Source organism: Mirounga leonina, unplaced genomic scaffold (genome assembly GCF_011800145.1).
Source record: "Mirounga leonina isolate KUSES-001 unplaced genomic scaffold, KU_Mleo_1.0 Mir_53, whole genome shotgun sequence".
NCBI classification, from domain to species: domain Eukaryota; kingdom Metazoa; phylum Chordata; class Mammalia; order Carnivora; family Phocidae; genus Mirounga; species Mirounga leonina.
This window is the reverse complement of record NW_023270807.1, coordinates 83840598-83854765: the sequence shown is the minus strand read 5'-3', so window position 1 is coordinate 83854765 and position 14168 is coordinate 83840598. Positions and strand designations below refer to the sequence as shown.

The 14168-nt window shown below is 37.4% G+C and overlaps 1 protein-coding gene across 1 annotated transcript in view; it reads right to left on the bottom strand.

Annotated features, from left to right (window-relative positions):
- The window catches only part of AKAP7 (A-kinase anchoring protein 7), a 177101-nt gene extending 163987 nt beyond the window's left edge, over positions 1 to 13114 (bottom strand). The window contains exons 1-3 of the mRNA XM_034990648.1: positions 12925 to 13114; positions 12013 to 12296; positions 4043 to 4186 (exon numbers count right to left, since the gene is read on the bottom strand). The gene's annotated coding sequence lies outside the window, so the exon portion shown is untranslated. The remainder of the gene's footprint in view (positions 1 to 4042; positions 4187 to 12012; positions 12297 to 12924) is intronic.
- Positions 13115 to 14168: the final 1054 nt, after the last annotated feature.

The window sequence follows — 14168 nt, the reverse complement described above, 5'->3', positions numbered from 1 at the left end:
AAATAATCTTAACTAAAGGTTTGAGGTGGGGATATATTTGCCAAGAGGCCAGACAATAATTTTAGAAAAAGTTCTTTGAATCATTTAGGAGAAAATAAACATCATTATATTTAAAAACAAAACATTGTATACCAATGTGCATAGGAGCATTTTTTACAATTGCCAAAAGGTTGAAACAACCCAGATGCCCATCAGCAGATGAATGGATAAACAAATTGTAGTATATGCATACAACAGAATATTTATTTAGCCTTAAAAAACAATGAAATTCTGATACATGCTATGACATGAATGAAACTTGAAAACATTATGCTAAGTGAAATAAGCCAGACACAAAAAAACAAATATTGGGTGATTCCACTGATAGGAGATATCTAGAATAGGCAAATTCATAGAGACCGAAAATAGATTAGAAGTTACCAGGAACTGATGGTCAAGGGGAATCGTTAGTTGGTAGTTAGCAGGCACAGAGTTTGTCAGGGATGATAGAAAGTTCTAGATATGAGAAGCGGTGATGGTTATATAATGTTGTGAATATACTTAAGGCCACTGGACTGTACACTTAAAATGGCTAAAATGGTAAATTTTATGTTCTATATACTTCACCACAATAAAACAACAGAAAACCTCCTCTTTCTAGGTGTGATACTTCTGAATAAAGATTTAAGCTGCTCTGGAGTTGTCAGCCTTACCACACCGCTAACAGTAAAAAGATAAATTGGCCACAACGAAAGGAAATCCCATTTAACAAAGGCCTTTAGAATATATCAGCAGCATGAAGTCACTATAAAATGATTGTCTTTGCAGGACGTTTTTTCAGTTTTTTCAGTTTTTTTTTTTTTTTTTAATGTATCAGTAAGTATGTTCAAGTCTTTTAAGGGAAAAATAATGCTTTCTCTGGAATTTATTTTTCTGAAAACTTTGAAGTCAAAATTAAAGTCTGAAAATACAAAGCATGATGATCTCATCAACTGAATCTGGTATCATAACCATCGATTTTTAGATACAACAGTAGGAAGTGTGTAGCTCTCAGCTTTCAAGATTATCCACAAATGATTAACATAAAGTTGGAGCAGGTGCTACAAAGGATGGAGATCATCATGCTTTTGGAATTTCTGACTCATGCTATAGTCTGCCATAAAGAGCAGGATAAAAAAGGATTTGTTCAGACCTAAGAAAACCACATAATTAGTTCTTTTAGAGGCAATCTAAAAAGTGACTGTGGTAAGATAATTCTAGAGCAAAAGACCTTCTTGTAGATGGACTGTCACCAGCTCCCTTTTTCCTCCCTGTCAACTTATGCAAAGTTTTATTCCTTTCAAATTTGGATAATGCCTCTTTCTTTGCTTGCTATTAACCTGATTAATCTTTCTCACGCCTCCATCTCTCTCCCTTACTTCTCTGCCTCCATCTCTCACATGAAATCTTCCATGGTAACATATTCTGAAAAGTTATAATGAATGTAGTGAGAAAAAAGTAACTCATGATTTCAGCATTTTCTTGCAAGCAACTGTTTAGTTACAGATGAGCAGCAAAAGGCTGTGGAGTGTATGTAAATGGTTGGGACATTGGGAAGTGCTTCTCCAAGCTGTTCACCAATCTCTCCCTGCAGATGAGATTTTATGCTATGTAAAAATTTTAGAGTTGAATGAATGAATAAAGAGAAGGTACAGAAATAGTCTAAAACATTCAAGTTTATAAAGACTTTTACAGAATGTTTTGGAGTCCTGCTGCCTTCCTGTGATGAAATTTCCTTCCACATTTCTCTTCCACATCCAAGTAGTTTGCCCCAGAGTCAAGAGGCTTTTGTGAGTGACATTCTCTCTTTGCTCAGACAGAATTTCCTGATCCCAAAATGTTTGGTTGGTCCAAACGAGAGGCCACATCTTCCCCAATTTATGGCCCTTGCCTACCAATAGTGGCTCAGTTTGTGTGTGTGTATAAGGGGAGGGTTGGCAACCAGCATTTTCTACCTAAATTCTGACTTGACTAAAAACTTCTAGAAGCTTCCCTTTCCTTCCCTGCTTTCTTTAGACCTTGGAGAATCTTCACCCCAATAGTGGGGGCTATGTTTTGGGGAGGTGTTTTCTCATTAGCTAGAGTTGAACATCAGAATGAGTTTTCACTTAAAATCAGTGTCATCCAGGGAGACGTGTCCAATAGGTATAAGTATAGATAGATAAATGGTTGAGCCATATCTTGGCTTCCTAATCATTCATTTATTGGTTCAACATGTACTTTATATTTATTTATTGAGCAACTGCTATTTGCCAAGCACTGTTTGGCAAAGGTATACAACAGGCTAAGGTATAAAACAGTTAAGAATCACAGCTTCTTTGGAACTCATATTCTAGGGGGATAGTTAAAAATAAAGATAAATTAGTAAAACATTTAGGATGTTAGATGGTGATAAGAACCAAGAAAAAGAAGGAAAGCAGAGGAGGGAGGGAGGGAGGAAGAGAAAGGAAGGGAAGGAAGAAGGGAAGGAAGGAGGGAGGGTGGATGGGAGGAAAGGATGTCAGAGAAGGAGGGGAAGAGAGAGAGAGAGAGAGTGGTGCAATATTAGGTAAAGTAGTGAAAGAGGTCCTCTCTGAGGAGGTAACCTCTGAATAAAGATCTGAGAAAGGAGAAAGAGCTAAGCTTGCATACACTGGATGGAAAAACATTCCGTTCAGAGAGCTCAGCAAATGCAAATTATCTACATGAGGTAGTTATGAATGTGTGTTCCGGGAAGAGCTGGAGTGGAATAAAAAAATGGGAGAGCATCAGAGGATGAAGACAGGGAAAAGCAAGTTGGACCAAATCCTGTGAGTCTTTGGAAAACATTGCAAGGACTGGTCCTTCTCTAAGTAACATGGGAAACTCTAGGGACGGAGGTGTGCTGAGCAGATGATTGAGCTGATCTGAGTTTTCTTTCTTTCTTTCTTTCTTTCTTTCTTTTTTAAATATATTTTATTTATTTATTTGACAGAGAGAGAGCCGCAGTGGCAGGGGCAGGGGGAGAGCAAGAGGGAGAGGGAGAGGGAGAAGCAGACTCCCTGCTTAGCATGGAGCCTGATGTGGGACTCAATCCCGGGACCCTGAGATAATGATCTGAATCGAAGTCAGATGCGTAACCAACTGAGCCATCCAGGTGCCCTGACTTTTATTTCAAAAGATGGTACAAGGGGCATCTGGGGAGCTCAGTCAGTTAAGAGGCTGTCTTCTGCTCAGGTCATGCTCTCAGGGGTTTGGGATCAGCCCTGCATTCGGCTCCCTGCTTAGCAGGGAGTCTGCTTCTCTGCTTCTCCCTCTGCTCCCCCACCCCCCACAGCCCTGCTCATGCACACACTCTCTCTCTCTCAAATAAATAAAATATTTTTTTAAAAGGTGGTACTGGATACAACATTGAGAAAAGTGTGAAGGGGGCATCAGCAAGAGTGGAAACATTGAAAGCAGCTAGGAGGTTATTGTAATAACCCAAGTGATAGATGATGGTAGTTTAGACCAAGACAAGAGCAGTGGAGATGCTTGAAAGCAAATATATCTGGACATATTGTGAAGGTACAGTCAACAAGCCAATGCCTGTGGGTCTGGTAGCGGTAAGTAAAAAGTAAAAAGTTTAGATGATTTGGTCTGAAGTGTTCTGGCATGATATTGACATCTCAATTTGTCAACCTCCAACTGAAATAGCTACTATCAAAAATGCCTGTATTTACAGGTGAAAAAAACTGAAATTTAGAGAGGTTAGGTCATTTGCTTACAGTCACTCAGTTTGTAAAGGGTAGAACTAAGGCTTGAACCAGATCTATCTGATCAGAATCCCTAATTTTACTCATCACTAATTAGTGACACACTTTCTAGATAAACATAAGAACGATAGTTTAACTTGGCTACTTACCCTTAAAAAATTTATTTTTTAAGTATCAGGAGTCATGGCAAAGATATACCCAAGAGAAAGACAGCTATATAGTGAGCTATGAAATCAATACCTTCTGTTTTCTATCATCATTCATACAACAAATATATAATAAAGTGTGCCCGGCTGATAGGCATGACTCACAGGAACAGGAACACTCCTTGCAGAACAGAGACTTGGCCGGGAGTGGACTGTAAGTAGGAGAATGTTGCCTTTTAGCCCCATTTGTCCAGCTTGATTGATGGTCTTGAAGGAGTTCTCCCCAGTTCGGGAAGGTTCCACGGTATTCTGGGGATTTAAATCATGAGTTACCTGACATCATGCATCCCTGTTATTTGATATATATACATATTTTTTTTAGAGATTTTATTTATTTATTTGACAGAGAGAGAGAGAGACAGCAAGAAAGGGAACACAAGCTAGGGGAGTGGGAGAGGGAGAAGTGAAGCAGGCTTCCCGCTAAGCAGGGAGCCCGATGCGGGGCTGGACCCTGGGATCACGATCCGAGGCGAAGGCAGACGCTTATCGACTGAGCCACCCAGGCACCCCTGTTCTTTGATATATTTTCAACTTCCTTTCAGTGCATCCTCCACTTACAGCTCAGCCTAAGCTGATTGCGTTTGCCTTGAATTTGGTACATCCTGGCCTCAGGCCTTGCTCTGATTCTCGGCTATTATTTTCATCAACCTTTCCACAGTTCAGGGAATCAGTGAACAGTTGCTCAGGCAACACTACTCTTGATTTATTTTTATGCCTTGGGTTTTCCCCTTTCGGTTTTTGTTTTTAAATAGCCCCCTGCTCAGATCTGTCCTGGCCTTCTGCATCCATTTGCTAAGTCAGCGGTTTAAAACTCCACATGAGTTTTCCTCCTACCACTAGACCAGAATCTACCACCTACCAGAATCTACCATTTATCCCTTAGGCACATGTATAAAAGCAAGTGAGGCATTTTGGAGGAAAAAAAACATGTGCTTTAGAGTCAGGCAGACCTGAGTAGTAGGATAAAAATGAGCCAGTATTATAAATCTGAGGTATTGTAAGGCTCAGAATAGGGCTCAGTAGAAAACGAGTTTTCTGCCTTTATCCATGACCTACTGTCAAACAAAATACACTCTTACAGCTTTTTCCCTACACTCCTGTCCCTGAAATAAACACATAGTCCTCTTGAGGATTTCCAGTGTTTAAGCCGTTGGTAACAATGGAAAAATATAAAGAACAAGGGAATTTTTAAAAAACCCTTAGGCACCATCCCCTTAGACCCTGAAGTGAAAAGCCAGTGTCCCATATTGACACCAGTGGTAAAAGGAAGGAGGAAGCAAAATGGAAGGGAAGGGAAAGAAGGGGGAAAAACTTACTGAGCATATACTCAATGCTAGGTGCTGTGCTAGGTATTTCCAGGTATTACATTATTTAATCATCTTGTGTTGAAAGGGTATCTCTATGCCATATAGAGGAGAATATCATGGCTCTGAGTTGATAAACCTTGCCTGGGGGTGCCTGGGTGGTTCAGTTGTTAAGTGTCTGCCTTTGGCTCAGGTCATGATCCTGGGGTCTTGGGATTGAGCCTGGCATCGGGCTCCCTGCTCTGTGGGAACCTGCTTATCTCTCTCCCACTCCCCCTGCTTGTGTTCCCTCTCTCACTGTGTCTCTCTCTGTCAAATAAATAAAAATCTTAAAACAAAACAAACCTTGCCTGAGTTCATGCAACTAGTAAGCGATGAGCTGGAATTTAAAGCTAATTCTGCTGACTTCTAAGTCTGTAATATTTTAATATTGTTAACGTGCAAATGTATATAAATGATATATTATTATTAAAGTCAAAATTTATATATATATATCACAGGGTAAATTCTAAGTCATTGTTTTCCCAAAGAGTAAACTTATATTTCAATCATAATATTTTTAAATGTCTAGGCTAATTAATATAAGAAATTTGAATAAAGTGGTAATGGTAACTTAGTTTTATTTTTCACAGACTTACTTTATAAGGAATTTATAATAAAAATACCTTCCTAAATGTAACTGTGGCATAACTTCTTCAGTTCTTTAATAGCTTCCAAATGTTTAGATAATTTTGTTTAGAAACTTTGTAAATTATCAAAGTTCTTTGCTGATTAAATAAGACTTATAATAAAGTAAGTCTTCTCTGCCCGGTTAGACCTCATGATGTTGAAAACCTTTTTGAAGTCATAACTTCAAAGTAGTTTACATGGTTATAGTCTCATAATAAATACAGGATTTTAGACTTTTCTGTAAGATCATAAAGTAAATGAAATAGAAATAATGACAAATTGATTTCCCATGTTCCTATCTCTTCCTTTACATGTTTACCAATTCTCCAGCAAACTTGATATACTGAAAAGTCTTATTGACATCAAAGGATACTTTCTCTAGTACAAAGGGTCAAGCAGAGTGCCTTGTCAACTCACAGACCACTGGTAACAAGAGTTAGACAATTTATTGGACTTGAGATAATGTCAAAGGGAATGACAATCTGTGTGGTGGGAAGTAAAAAGTCTAGATTTGCAGATTGGAGACATGAATAGTAAAGAGTTAGTGAAAGGTGACAAACTGGGAAAAGGATGGAGAAATATTCATGAGATGCTCAGATACAATGGTTACACTCCAAATCCTAAGGAGTCTGAGAATCAGAGAAAGGAATTTGACTTAAAAATAAAAAACAAAAAACAAACCAAAAAGGGTTTATGACTGTAGGTGAGAGGAAAATTAAAAAAAAAATTTGGGGGGGGGGGCACCTGGGCGGCACAGTCGGTTAAGCCTCCGACTCTTGGTTTTGGCTCAGGGCAAGATCTCAGGGTCCTGAGATCAAGCCCCATGTCAGACTCCGCACTCAGCATGGAGTCTGCTTAAGACTTTCTCTCCCTCTCCTTCTGCCCCTCCCTTCTGCGCTCTCTTTAAAATAAAGAAGTCTTTTTAAAAAGTTTGATTTTTTTTGTTGTTGTTTTAAAGATAGACAATATCAGAAAGCTGCAGAAAATAACAAGAACAAAAAGGAAAACCTGAAATTTAAATGAATAATAATACAGCAGAAAGTGTCACTTGTAGCCATTGTCGTTTGCACATGCGGTGAACTTGCACTCCTCCCACACTTTCGGATGGAACTCTATTGCCCAGATTGTCTTTACTCTGTTGACCATCACCACCCTTTCCATCTGAATTGGTGGGAGTACAAAAACATGCATTTCTTTTCCAGAAGGACTTACAAGATAGCACTAAGCCAGTAAGAATGGTTGAGAACTAAGACTTCAATCCTCTTCTAGTAAACTGGCTTTTAGAATGTAGCTTAAAGAATTTAAAGGAGGCATATATTATTAAATATATAAATATAATCATAGCAGAAAATTCCACCTGCTTAGAACGAACCCCATTGAATTCCAAACAATTGGTTAAACACTTATTTAGAAGTGTTTTTCAGTTCCCTGTTTTACATTGTTTCCTGGGTCTTGTTTCTCATCCTTTCCTCTGGCAATTCTCTTTACTAAAATTGTTCTGTGATCTAAAGAAGGGATCATGCTACCAAACTGGAAAAAAGTAACTTGTTCATTTACCCTATTGTTTTCGGTCTTAATTTGTTTCCTATCCTTTCTTGTTTTTTTCATTTTGGCTTTGGCTTTGGTTTTTTGATGGATAACAAGGACAATAATATTAGGGCAAGCCCCCTTTAACTAGATAAATTCTCCCACAAGCTATGCATCCCATATCCTATGATTTTTTAAAAAACACTTCTCATTTTAGAATCTATATGTGATGAATGATATATTTCTTTAGATGTGCACACGTACACAAACATAATTATGCCACAATCCTAATTTCTTGATAACTCACAAGAATAATCATATCCAATTCATGTTGATATGTTGCTCAAAAATAAAAAATACAGACCTTGGGAATCAAGGCCATATAGATAGAAATACATTTCCACCACATTTTTTTTTTAAAGATTTTATTTATTTATTTGACAGAGAGATAGAGAGAGAGAACAAGTACGCAGAGAGGCATGCAGAGGGAGAGGGAGAAGCAGGCTCCCCGCTGAGCAGGGAGCCCGATGCGGGGCTCGATCCCAGGACCCTGGGATCATGACCTGAGCCGAAGGCAGACGCTTAACCGACTGAGCCACCCAGGCGCCCCCACATATTTATTTTAAAGTCAGTAATTTGATCTTCCTGAATACAAGACAAAACTGCTGTTGAGAAATATTAAATGTATTTATTCAAATATGAAAACTAAAAGTATCTATAATTTTGAGGGACAAAAGCATATTTTTGACAATCATGCTCCTTTTAAAAAATTTTTTCAGAATTAAAAATAAAAGCTGTTACTTAGCAGTAATTAACAGGTTGGAGTTAAGAAGATAAATCAATCCTATTAAACCAAATGTTAAAGGTATAATCTATGCTATTTTTAAACTGGTGTTAATACTTTTAAGACAATTTGAAATATATTCACAGTGTGAGGAGTTCTTTCTTTCTGCTGTGAAGGCCTAAGATAAATGCAGAGAGACACCACCACTTAGAGATCAAAAGATCTATATTTTTTTTCCTCAGCACTTTTTTAAAGATTTTATTTATTTACTTGAGAAGAGAGTGAGTGAGAGATAGAGCATGAGCTAGGGGGGAGAGGCAGAGGGAGAGGGAGAAGCAGATTCCCTCCTCAGCAGGGAGCCAGATGCGGCTAGATCCCAGGATCCCAGATCATGACCCGAGCCGAAGGCAGATGCTTAACTGACTAAGCCACCCAGGTGCCTGTCAGCATTTGTTTTTTAATTAAACTTTTTTTTTTTATTGAGGTATAACATTCATTCAGAAAAGTGCACAAATCATAAGTTTACTACTACTCAATGGATTTTAGCAAAGTTAACACACCTGTATAACCACTTCCCATATCAGGAAATAGATCATTGCCAGCACCCCAGAAACCCCCTCAGTCACTACTTCACTGGCAAAATTAACCATCATCTTTGATTGCTATCACCATAGATTTATTGCCTGTTTTGAACTCCATATAGATAGAATTGCACGGTATATATTCTTTTGTCTGGCTTTTTTCATTCAGCGTTATATTGTTGAGGTACATCCATGTTTGTTTATTGCTATAATTACTTCGTTTTTATTATTGTACTGTCACTGGTTATATGGGTATTCTATAATCCTATTGTTTGTGGATATTCTGTTATTTGGACTGTTACAAAAAATGCTGCTTTGCATATTTGCATATATGTCCTGGTGCGTTTATGTACACATTTCTTTAGAATATATTCCCTGGAGTAGAATTATGGAGCCATAAGATGTGCATATGTTCAGTTTTCGTGTATACTGCCAAGTAGTTTTCTAAAGTGGTTTTACCAATTTCTTCTCTCATCATCCTTAACATTCGGTGTATCATTCTTTTCAATTTTAGCCATTCTGATGGGTATATAGTGGCGTAATGCTGTAATTTTAATTTGCAATCCTCTGGTGACTAGTAAAGTCGAGCCCAATTTCATGTGTTTGTTGACCATTTGAGTATTGTGTTTTAGTGAAGTTTCCATGTCTTTTGCCAATTTTTCATTTAGTTTTTTTTTTTTTTGTAAGTGATCTTTATGAATTCCAGGTAAGAATACTTTGTCAGATACATGAATTCCAAACATTCACTTTCACCTCAGGTTGCCTTTCACTTTCTCTATGGTATCTTCTGATGAACAAGCATTCCTAATGTTAATGAAGCTCAATTGATTAATTTGCTTTTTCTATGGTTAGTGTTGTATGTGTGTGTGTGTACATGCATGTGTTAATTCTAAGATATTGTCATCATGAAGACATTCTTTTATATGATCTCATAGATAGCAGTTTTTTTGTTTTACCACTTACACAGGTCAATAATCCAGCTACAACTGATTTTTATGTATGGAAGGAAGTATGGGTCAAGATTAATTTCTTTTCCTGTTTAAGTCCTCCAATGGACTCAATATTATTCATTGACAGGACATCTTTTCTCCATTTCCTTGCAGTGGCACCTTTCTCATCAATCAAGTGACCAGGAAGGATGTGTGGGTTTGTTTTGAGGCAATCTATTTTGTTTCAGTGGTCTATTTGTTTATCTTTCTAGCAATATCACATATCCTGGAGCTTTACAGTAAGTCTTGATATCAAATACTGTAAAACACACCTAGATTTTGAATTAAAAATATTTTTAACTGAATAAAACCAAAAGTATAACATCAAAATGTCTGGAATGTTTTGAGAGAATTTTATAGTCATAAAAGTATATGTTAGATAAGAAGTATTGAAAATCGATTATCCATGTATCTTTTTCAAAATTTTAGAAGAATAACAGCTAATGAAAGAAATAATAAAGATAAGAACAAATACTAATTAGGTAGAAAACACTTGTATAATGGAGAAAAGTCAATAAAGTCAAAGGTTTTTCTTTTTTTTTTTAAAGATTTATTATTTATTTGAGAGAGAGAGAGTGTGCACCTACTTGGGGGGTGGTGACAGAGGGAGAGGGAGAGAGAGAGGATCTCAAGCAGACTCCCTGCTGAGCACAGAGCCTGACCCAGGGCTCCATCTCATGACTCAGATCATGACCTGAGCCAAAATCAAAAGAATTGGAGGCTCAACCAACTGAGCCACCCAGGTGCCCCTTCTTTAAAATAGCTAATAAAGGGGTGCCTGGGTGGCTCAGTTGGTTAAGTGACTGCCTTCGGCTCAGGTCATGATCCCGGAGTTCCGGGATCGAGTCCCACGTCAGGCTCCCTGCTCGGCAGGGAGTCTGCTTCTCCCTCTGGCCCTCCTCCCTCTCATGCTCTCTGTCTCTCATTCTCTCTCGCAAATAAATAAAATCTTAAAAAAATAAATAAATAAAATAGCTAATAAAATTGATAAGTCTCTGGGAAGATGGATCAAGAAAAAAGAGAAAAAGCACAAGGACCTAGGTCAGGAATGAAGTAAGGGACATCACTACAGATCCTTTTGACATAAAAAAGATAATAAAAACATTATGAACAATTAATGTCTATAAATTTGAAAATTCAAAAATAAAAAATTCCTTGAAAAAATGCGACTTACTGAGACTTTAATAAAAATAAAAATATAAACCCATAATTAAAACTTTCCACAAAGAAAATTATAAGCCCAGATGGCTTTATTAGTGAATGATTTATACACTAAGGAAAAATAACTCCAACCTTACAGAAACTTCCAGAAAATAGAAAATGAGTGTAAATTTACTAGCTTGTTCTATAAGGCCAACATAATCTTGATATCAAAACCTGATAAGGATACTATTAAAAAGGAAATGTTATAATCCATTTACTCTTATGAATGAAAATGCAAAAAACCTAAATACAATACTAGCAAATCTAATATAGCCGTGTGTACAAAGATAACACACCACAATCAAATTGAATTTATAATAGGAGTGCAAATCTGGTTTAACATTCTGAAATCAATTAATATAATTCACCTCATAACCAGATAAAGGAAATAAATTATATATGATTATATTAATTAAATTCAATACTTATTCTTAATTAAAAAAAAGAAAAAGTAGGGGCACCTGGGTGGCTCAGTCTGTTAAAAGTCTAGCTCTTGATTTCAGCTCAGGTCATGATCTCAGGGTCATGAGATCGAGCCCCTTGCCAGCTCTGGGCCGGGCTTAGAGCCAGCTTAGGGTTCTCTCTCTCTCTCTCTCCCTCTGCCCCTCCTCTTCCACTAATACGCTCTAGTGTGAACACACACTCTCTCTCTAGAAAAATCAAAAAAATAAATAAAAAGTAAACTCTTAGCAATTTAGAATAGAAAGGAGTATTGTTACCTTGAAGAAGGATATTTACCAAATAAGCCTATCATAACCATCAAACAATGATAAATACATGAAATCTCTTTGGAACGAGGAACGCGATATGGAGACACACTATCATCACTTCTACTCATACCCTTGTGATCCTACCTAGCATACTAAGGCAAGGAATAAAATAATAAAAGGATTGAGAAGAGAGAAATAAAACTATTATTGGCAAATAAAGCATAATAGTGTATATTTTAGTAATCTATTTTTACATAAAAAATTACCCCAAACTTAGCAGCTTAAAGCAACAAGTTTTATCATCTCACGGGTTTTGTAGGCCAGGAACTGAGGAGTGGTTTCAGTGGTTGATTTTGGTGTAAGGTAGTGCATGACATCAGGTAGGTCATCCAAAGGCTCGCCTGCAAGTTTGAGAGCTTCCAAGATTGCTTCCACTTCCAAGATTGCTCCTGCACATGGCTGTTAGCAGAAGCCTTCAGTTTCTTGCTGACTGTTGGCAGGAAGCCTCACTCAGTTCTTTCCACATGGGTCTTTCCATAGAGTTGCTTGGTGGTCTTCATGGTCTGGCAGCTTGCTTCCCAGAACAAATGATCTAAAAGAGGACAAGATTGAAACCAAAACGCCTTTTCTAACTTTGCCTTAGATGTCACACTCTGGCATTTCTATGACATTTTATTTTATGAAAAGCAGGTAACCAAGTACTGTCCACACTCAATGGAGGGAAATTAGGCTCTTCCAAAGAGAGATGTCTCAGAGAATTTATGGGAAGATTTTAAAACAACCACAGTGTACATAGAAAATCCAAAAGAATTTACAGAAAAACGAATTAAAAATTGAGTTTATTAAGATCACTGGATATGAGCAAACATACTAAAACCATTTGCATTTCTATTCAACAATAAAAAATAGAAAATGAAATACTTTAAGATGATGCCATTTATAATAGCATGAAAAAAAAATTAAATACCTAGGAATAAATCTAACTAAAGTGATGTGAGGCTTCTACATAGAAAACTGTGAAACATTATTTATAGAAATTTTAGATCCCCACCTAACTGAATGTATAAAATTAGTTAACTATATTTTTTTCCCTAAATACTCTCCAATTAAAGATCATCAGTTGCAAAATAAAGTGTATCTTCTGCTGAAAATTTAAGAAACTTTGACGTGAGAGGAACAGATCCCAATTTTCTCTCTTCAGCCTAAAATATTTAACTCACCACTATGCCAACCAGGCAGTATCACGAAGTGTTCCGAATCTCCCTAAGTTTTGCTTCTGCCGCCGCTGTTATGTCTGGACACAATCAGCTTTCCATTTCCTTGGCCTGTTGCCTAGCTTTGCACAAAATCTTTCCTTATCTTCTCTTCTTTCACTATATTTCCGGCAGATTGGACATTTTAAAAATATAGCTGTAAAAATCAAAACACAGATAAATTCAAGACCATAAAAATAAACAAGTTGAGAAAATACAACTTTCCAAATATAAAAAAATCAAAGTTGACTACACACACAGGTCTCTGCTCTTTTTCTGACCCTGCCTAAGAAAATTTCACCTGGAAGTAGTTTTAAGTTGGCACAGTAACTATGCCTGGAATAACCTCATTCTTTCAAAGAATCTGTTTTCTGGTTTTCTCTACATATGTTCTAGGCTATTCAAGACTGGACCTAACTTCCCCTGCACCTAAAATATCATTGAATGATTCAAACACAGTACCTGTGGTATCCAGAGTACCTGCAGAGAAGATGGGAACCAGGACATTCCTTGAATAGGGATGTTGATATTGTCGACCACTCAAACTCACCCCCCCACCCCATACACACACCCCCACATTGCATCTCCAGCCATCCCAAGCACAGTCATTATGATGGTTAATTTTACATATATCAATCTGACTGGGCTAAGGATAGACCAGATTATTCTTGAATGTGTCTGTGAGGATGCTTTAGGAAGAGACTAGCATTTGAATCTATAGATGAGGAAAGAAGATCTGCCTTCACCACTGTGGGCAGGCATCATCCAATCCACAGAGGGCCCAAATAGAACAAAAAGCTGATGTAAGGGTGAATTTTATTTCTCTCTTCTTCAGCTGGGACATTCATTTTCTTCTGCTTGTAGATATGAGAGCTCCTAGTCTGGGGGGCCTTTGGATTCTGGGACTTACACTAACAGCCCCCCATTCCCCTTCTCAGACCTCCAGCCTTCAGACCTGGACTGAATTATACCACCAGCTTTCCTGGTTATCCAATGTGCAGGTAGCAAATGGTGAGGCTTCTTGTCCTCCATAACCATATGAGCCAATTCCTATACTAAATCTCCTCTTATATACATTTCTTTTTTTCCCTAAGATTTTATTTATTTATTTATTTATTTATTTATTTATTTATTTATTTATTTATTAGAGAGTGAGTGAGAGAGAAACAGCATGAGAGGGGAGAGGGTCAGAGGGAGAAGCAGGCTCCCCG